Here is a 6,704-nt window from a genome sequence, read left to right as displayed (position 1 = left end):
GAGAATGGCGTAAACCCGGGAGGCGGAGCTTGCAGTGAGCTGAGATCCGGCCACTGCACTCCAGCCCCGGTGACAGAGCCAGACTCCGTCTCAAAAAAAAAAAAAGAAAGTAAAGGAATAAAAGAATGGCATGGCTACTCCATAAACAGCCCCAAGGGCTGCTGGTTGCCCATTTTTATGTTGTTTCTTCATGATATGCTAAACAAGGAGTGGATTATGCTTCCCCTTTTTAGACCATATAGGGTAACTTCCTGATGTTGCCATGGCATTTGTAAACTGTCATGGCACTGGTGAGAGTGTAGCAGTGAGGACGATCAGAGGTCACGTTCATTGCCATCTTGGTTTTGGTGGGTTTTAGCCGGCGTCTTTACTGCAGCCTGTTTTACCAGCAAGGTCTTTATGACCTATATCTTGTGCTGACCTCCTATGTTATCCTGTGACTTAGAATGCGTTAACTGTCTGAGAATGCAGCCCGGTAGGTCTCAGCCTTGTTTTACCAGCCCCTATTCCAGATGGAGTTGGTCTGGTTCAAATGCCTCTGACACACACGACTTAGTAAGGCACCTTAATTTAGTGATTAAATGCAGCTGTCCCCAGAAAGAGATTGATCTTTTCAAGGCTGCTGCCTGGATAAGTGATCAGGATGAAAAAGGAGTGGAAAGTTATGTAAACCCATTTTTTTTTTTTTTTTTTTCTGAGAGAGAGTTTCGTTCTTATTGCCCAGGCTGGAGTGCAATGGCGCGATCTCGGCTCGCTGCAACCTCCACCTCCCGGGTTCAAATGATTCCCTGCCTCAACCTCCCAGGTAGCTGGGATTACAGGCATGCGCCACCACGCCCGGCTAATTTTGTATTTTTAGTAGAGATGGGGTTTCTCCATGTTGGCTGGTCTCAAACCCCCGACCTCAGGTGATCCACCCACCTCAGCCTCCCCAAGTGCTGGGATTACAGGCATGAGCCACTGAGCCCGGCCCCTATTTTTTAAATGTTTAAACATTTAAGAATTTTTTCCTGAATAATTCTGAACATGATGTGTCTTTCTGGTTAAACTGTATTAAAATGGTTTTCTGTGAAAATGCTTTTGTGGCTGTTGCATACAACCCTTTCAGATGAAAAGTCTGGATAAGAGTAGGAGATGATTTTAATGGCCAGGCGCAGTGGCTTATGCCTGTAATCCCAGCACTTTGGTAGGCCGAGGTGGGCGGATCACCTGAGGTCAGGAGTTTGAGACCAGCCTGACCAACACAGAGAAACCCCATTTCTACTAAAAATACAGAATTAGCTGGGTGTGGTGGTGGATGGCTGTAATTCCAGCTACTCTGGAAGGCTGAGGCAGGAGAATCACTTGAACCTAGGAGGCGGAGGTTGCGGTGGGCCGAGATGGTGCCACTGCACTGCAGCCTGGACAAGAGCAAAACTCTGTCACAAAAAAAAAAAAAAAAAAAAAAAAGAGTAGGAGATGATTTTTTAAATGTCTTGATTGTTGAAAGGGATGCAACTGATTTTGTAACAATGAGGGGAAAAAACAAAATATGGGCACCTGGGGAGATGGGAAGGGGAAGGGTGTTAATGGTCTTTGTTTTTCAGAACAAAGCCTTCCCCCTTCCTGAAAGAAAACTCCATTGTGCTGCCTTTTCAAGCTGCTGTGAATGCTTGGAATTCAAACTAACTATTGAGCCTATGCTCAACCTGACCACACTGCCTAGGAGGGGGTGAGTAACCTGCCACCTGCACTTTCCTGCAGAATGCCTACAGATGCTGTCCATACTCATGAAGCTGATGTCATAGGTAAATAAAACTGTTTGGGACTGACTGTCCCAGGTAGTGCCTCTGAAACCAAGGACTGAACTGCCTTATTTGGACTAGACTGAGAACCTAGAGTGAGAGGGCCCACAGTAAAAGGCCGCAAATTGTTGATGGGAGACTTAAGCTTGTCCTATGTGACTCCACTGGAGAAGACTCTTGCAATCTTGCGGACATTATTCCCCATACTTTGCCCATATGCCTTTTCCCTTTGCAGACTGTGTTTTGTATCGTTTCATTGTAATGAATCTTAGTTGTGAGTATGCCTGTATGCCGAGTATTGTCAGTCCTTTCAGTGGATAATCAAACCTGGGAGCGGTCTTGGGGTCCTAAATACAGAGGTGCACTTGGCTACTACAGCTGTGCAGCTTCAAAGAAAACTGCTTAAAACTATACACAGAAAAAGGAACTCTTGCTCACTGGGCAGATTGTGAGTTATGGTGCTTGCTCTAAAAGTGGCTTCCAAAATGTACCTTGTTTTATTTTCACTGACTGATGACATTAACCAATGAGTGGACATTATAGTCTGGTGGCTGGTTGCGGAAAAACTGGATGATCAAGTCTCAAGCTTTGTGGGGACAAACATTATGGCAACAAATTACACACGACCCGTGTCTTCCATTCATGACCCATGTGATGCCTGTGGAAAAAATTCCTTTGAGAATAAACATCGGCCGGGCGTGGTGGCTCAAGGCTATAATCCCAGCACTTTGGGAGGCTGAGACGGGCGGATCACGAGGTCAGGAGATCGAGACCATCCTGGCTAACCCGGTGAAACCCCGTCTCTACTAAAAAATACAAAAAACTAGCCGGGAGAGGTGGCGGGCGCCTGTAGTCCCAGCTACTCGGGAGGCTGAGGCAGGAGAATGGCGTAAACCCAGGAGGCGGAGCTTGCAGTGAGCTGAGATCCGGCCACTGCACTCCAGCCCGGGAGACAGAGCCAGACTCCGTCTCAAAAAAAAAAAAAAAGAGAGAATAAACATCAATGGAATCAATGAGCTGATTTGACCTGACCTTCCTAGGTAAGGATCATAGCCACCTGGATACACCATTGCACAGGGCATGGCAATCCATCTACAAGTCAAGACTGGGCCCACAAATTAGCTCTAGCAGTTCTAGGACATGAGGCCAAGGGGACCTACCACATGTGCCTGAACTGCTAACTACATAGTTGAGTAACAAAGGGAATGCAGGGACTCAAAGTTAGGCCACCGGACCTGGCCAGTCTTGGCAAATCAGCTATGTAATTAAACCTCCTCAATCCTCTGCTCTTCCAGCTCTCCCGTGGGAAACTGGGCCACTGGAATTTGTGAGCAGCAAAGAAGAGCCAGGGAATGGGAGACTCTAACATAGAGTTTATTTTGCTGTCCAGCTAAGTTTTCTGGATTTGGGCAGTTATAGATAATGATGATAAGGATCATGAATATGAGATGACAACTCTAAAGTGTTCCTAGTGTGGCCCACATGTCAGGCAGTGGGAGATGTTTTAGGGTGGCTCCAGTTATGTTAGGAAGAAACTGCTGAGCCACCTGGGAACAAATTTGGGCATATGGTGTGAGCGAGACATGGGGAGGACTGGTAAAGGATGACATAATTGTCAGGGGTGCTGCTCATGCCAAGCATGGCTGTGGCAGGACAGCAGCAACCTTGGCCGCTGGGGAAGACAAAAGCCAGGGAGGGACCATTGATCTCTCTCAGCTCTTGTCTGCAGACTGCTATAGCCACCTTCAGCTTGACCAGCAGGGAATCTTCATCTGAGAATTCTCAATTAGCGATTGCTCCCAATTTAACTGTTGGATCTATGTTGCCTAGAACAAATTTAAGAAAATTGTATAAGGCTGGGCGGGGTGGCTCATGCCTATAAAACCAGCACTTTGGGAGGCTGAGGCAGGTGGATCATTTGAGGGCAGGAGTTTAAGACCAGCCTGGCTAACACGGTGAAAACCCGTCTCTACTAAAAATACAAAAAGTAGCCAGTAGTGGTGGCGTGTGCCTGTAATCCCAGATACTTGGAAGGCTGAGGCACAAGAATCTTGGCCCTTGAACTTGGGAGGCAGAGGTTGCGGGGGGCCCAGATTGCACCACTGCACTCCAGCCTGGGCAATAGAGCAAGACCCTGTCTCCAAAAAAAAAAAAAAATTGTTTAATTAAAGCATCTGATGGGGTGGACTGTATTTTGAAAAGAGTTCTTAACTGGCTGTAAAAAAAAGGTCACTGCCGGGCGCGGAGGCTCACGCCTGTAATCCCAGCACTTTGGCAGGCTGAGGCGGGCAGATCACGAGGTCAGGAGATCGAGACCATCCTGGGTAACATGGTGAAACCCCATCTCTACTAAAAATACAAAAAAATTAGCTGGGCGTGGTGGCGGGCGCCTGTAGTCCCAGCTACTTGGGAGGTTGAGGAAGAAGAATGGCGTGAACCTAGGAGGCAGAGTTTGCAGTGACCTGAGATCATGCCACTGCACTCCAGCCTGGGCAACAGACTGACACTCCATCTCAAAAAAAAAAAAAAGATCACGCTGGGCACAGTGGCTCATATCTGTAATCCCAGCACTTAGGGAGGCTGAGGTTGGCCTGAGGTCAGGAGTTCAAAACCAGCCTGGCCGACATGGTGAAACCCCACCTCCACTAAAAATACAAAAATTAGCAAGGTGTGGTGGCGCATGCCTGTAATCTCAGCTACTCTGGAGGCTAAGGCAGGAGAATCACTTGCACCCGGGAGGTGGAGGTTGCAGTGAGCCGAGATCATGTCACTACGTTCCAGCCTGGGTGACACAGCAAGACTCCATCTCAAAGAAAAAAATAAATTAATTTTTTAAAAAAAGGTTAGGAAGTGCAGTAGTAGGGAAACTGCTCTGTGAGGTGTCCTAATGACCTTGCATGTATCCATATAGACCACATAGAAAGGACTTAACCTCAGTTGAGCTAAGTGTTGGTAAAGTGCCTCATGATGCTCCCAGAATATGAGACAGTGAGAGGCTTGTGAGGAGCTACTGCGAGGCCATTTCTCCCATCTCCCTGTCTTCCTCAGAGGCTATGTTGAGATGGAAGAGTTTCTATACTGAAATGCCCCTCTTTCCTATACTTGAAGGTATAAAACTACTATAAAACCGTTTAGCATGAAATCCTCAAACTGCTGAGCAACTTTCGTTATCATTTCTCCACACATGCTGCTGCTGCCATTAGAGTCCTTATGCTTCCTCTTGCTAAGGCCATCAATTCTTCAGTCTCAGAATTTTTTTTTTTTTTTTTTGAGATGGAGTTTTGCTCTTGTCGCCCAGGCTGGAGTGCAATGCACGATCTAGGCTCACTACAACCTTCGCCTCCCAGGTTCAAGCGATTCTCCTGCCTCAGCCTACCAAATAGTTGAGATTACAGGCTTGTGCCACCATGCCCAGTTGATTTTATATTGTTAGTAGAGATGGGGTTTCTCCATGTTAGACAGGCTGGTCTCAAACTCCTAACCTCAGGTGATCCACCCGCCTCAGCCTCCCAAACTGATGGGATTACAGGTGTGAGCCACTGTGCCCGGCCAGCCCGACCAGTCTCAGAATTTAATTTATATATTACCCAGTCCTTCCTCTGCTTCTGCTTCTGCTTCTTCTTCTTCTTCTTCTTTTTTTTTTTTGAGATGGAGTCTCACTCTGTCGCCCAGGCTGGAGTGCAGTGGTGTGATCTAGGCTCACTGCAAGCTCTGCCTCCTGGGTTCACGGCATTCTCCTGCCTCAGCCTCCTGAGTCGCTGGGACTATAGGCCCCTGCCACCATGCCCAGCTAATTTTTTGTATTTTTCGTAGACACGGGGTTTCTCCATGTTGGCCAGGCTGGTCTCAAAATCCTGACCTCAGGTGATCCACCTGTCTTAGCCTCCCAAAGTGCTGGGATTACAGGTGTGAGCCACTGCACCTGGCCTTCTTTTTTTTTTTTTTTTTTTTTTTTGAGATGGAGTCTTACTCTGTTGCCCAGGCTGGAGTGCAATGGCATGATCTTGGCTCACTGCAACCTCCGCCTCCTGGGTTCAAGTGATTCTCCTGCCTCAGCTTCCTGAGTAGCTGGGATTACAGGCATGTTCCGCCACGCCTGGCAGATTTTTGTCTTTTTAGCAGAGACGAGGTTTCACCATGTTGGTCAAGCTGGTCTTGAACTTCTGATTTCAGGTGATCCACCTGCCTCAGTCTCCCAAGATGCTGGGATTACAGGCATGAGCCACCACGCCTGGCCTGCATTCCTCTGTTTCTTGCCCTTTATTAGCATTTGGAGATAACATACTTGCCATCAGTCCTGCAAAGTAATTGCTGAGACTGACTCCTTTCACAGTGATTATGGCTTCCTGAGTCAAAATAGGATTTTTTCTGGATCCTGTGGATGTGACTTGTATATAAACCTCTCACCTACTTAAAATATGTTTGTAAATGAAATATTGGTAGATTCCTGTTCCATTGTTTTCTCTACAGGATCAACTACCAAATGTTCTTACACAAATGTGTTGTTTCTTGCACGAATGAGAGACTTCGCAATGGAAGGTAGTTCCCAATTTGTGCTAAGTCTGTGGCTGCGCAACTTTTCAGAGGGGTCTATAAGTCTGTCTAACACATCAACTCCAACCACACTCAAGTTCATAGGGTTTGGGTATTTCTGCATTGCAGCTATTGTAACAGTTTCTCATGGGTGGTCAAAGAGATGCTCCAAAGTTCACATCTTCGTGGCTCCAGCAGCCTATGCAATGACTGGGCAATGCTAGGGCACAATTAGGCAAAGAGGCTATACCTGTCCCTACCCCACCCCCAGCAACCCATCAAACTGCTTAGTGTGAAACTGGCTCTGCAGAAACAGAGCTCCCATCACCCATGTTGCATTATCACCTGGTCTCTTTCGTTTTGGTGTTGTCTGGTGGGAAAATGGTC

At 47.2% G+C, this 6,704-nt stretch overlaps 1 pseudogene; it reads right to left on the bottom strand.

Annotated features, from left to right (window-relative positions):
- Nucleotides 1–4,738: 4,738 nt before the first annotated feature.
- Nucleotides 4,739–6,498, bottom strand: LOC111543251 (annotated as a pseudogene).
- Between the last annotated feature and the right edge of the window lie 206 nt (nucleotides 6,499–6,704).

Source organism: Piliocolobus tephrosceles, chromosome 14 (genome assembly GCF_002776525.5).
Source record: "Piliocolobus tephrosceles isolate RC106 chromosome 14, ASM277652v3, whole genome shotgun sequence".
NCBI lineage: Eukaryota > Metazoa > Chordata > Mammalia > Primates > Cercopithecidae > Piliocolobus > Piliocolobus tephrosceles.
This window is presented reverse-complemented; position numbering and strand designations above follow the sequence as displayed.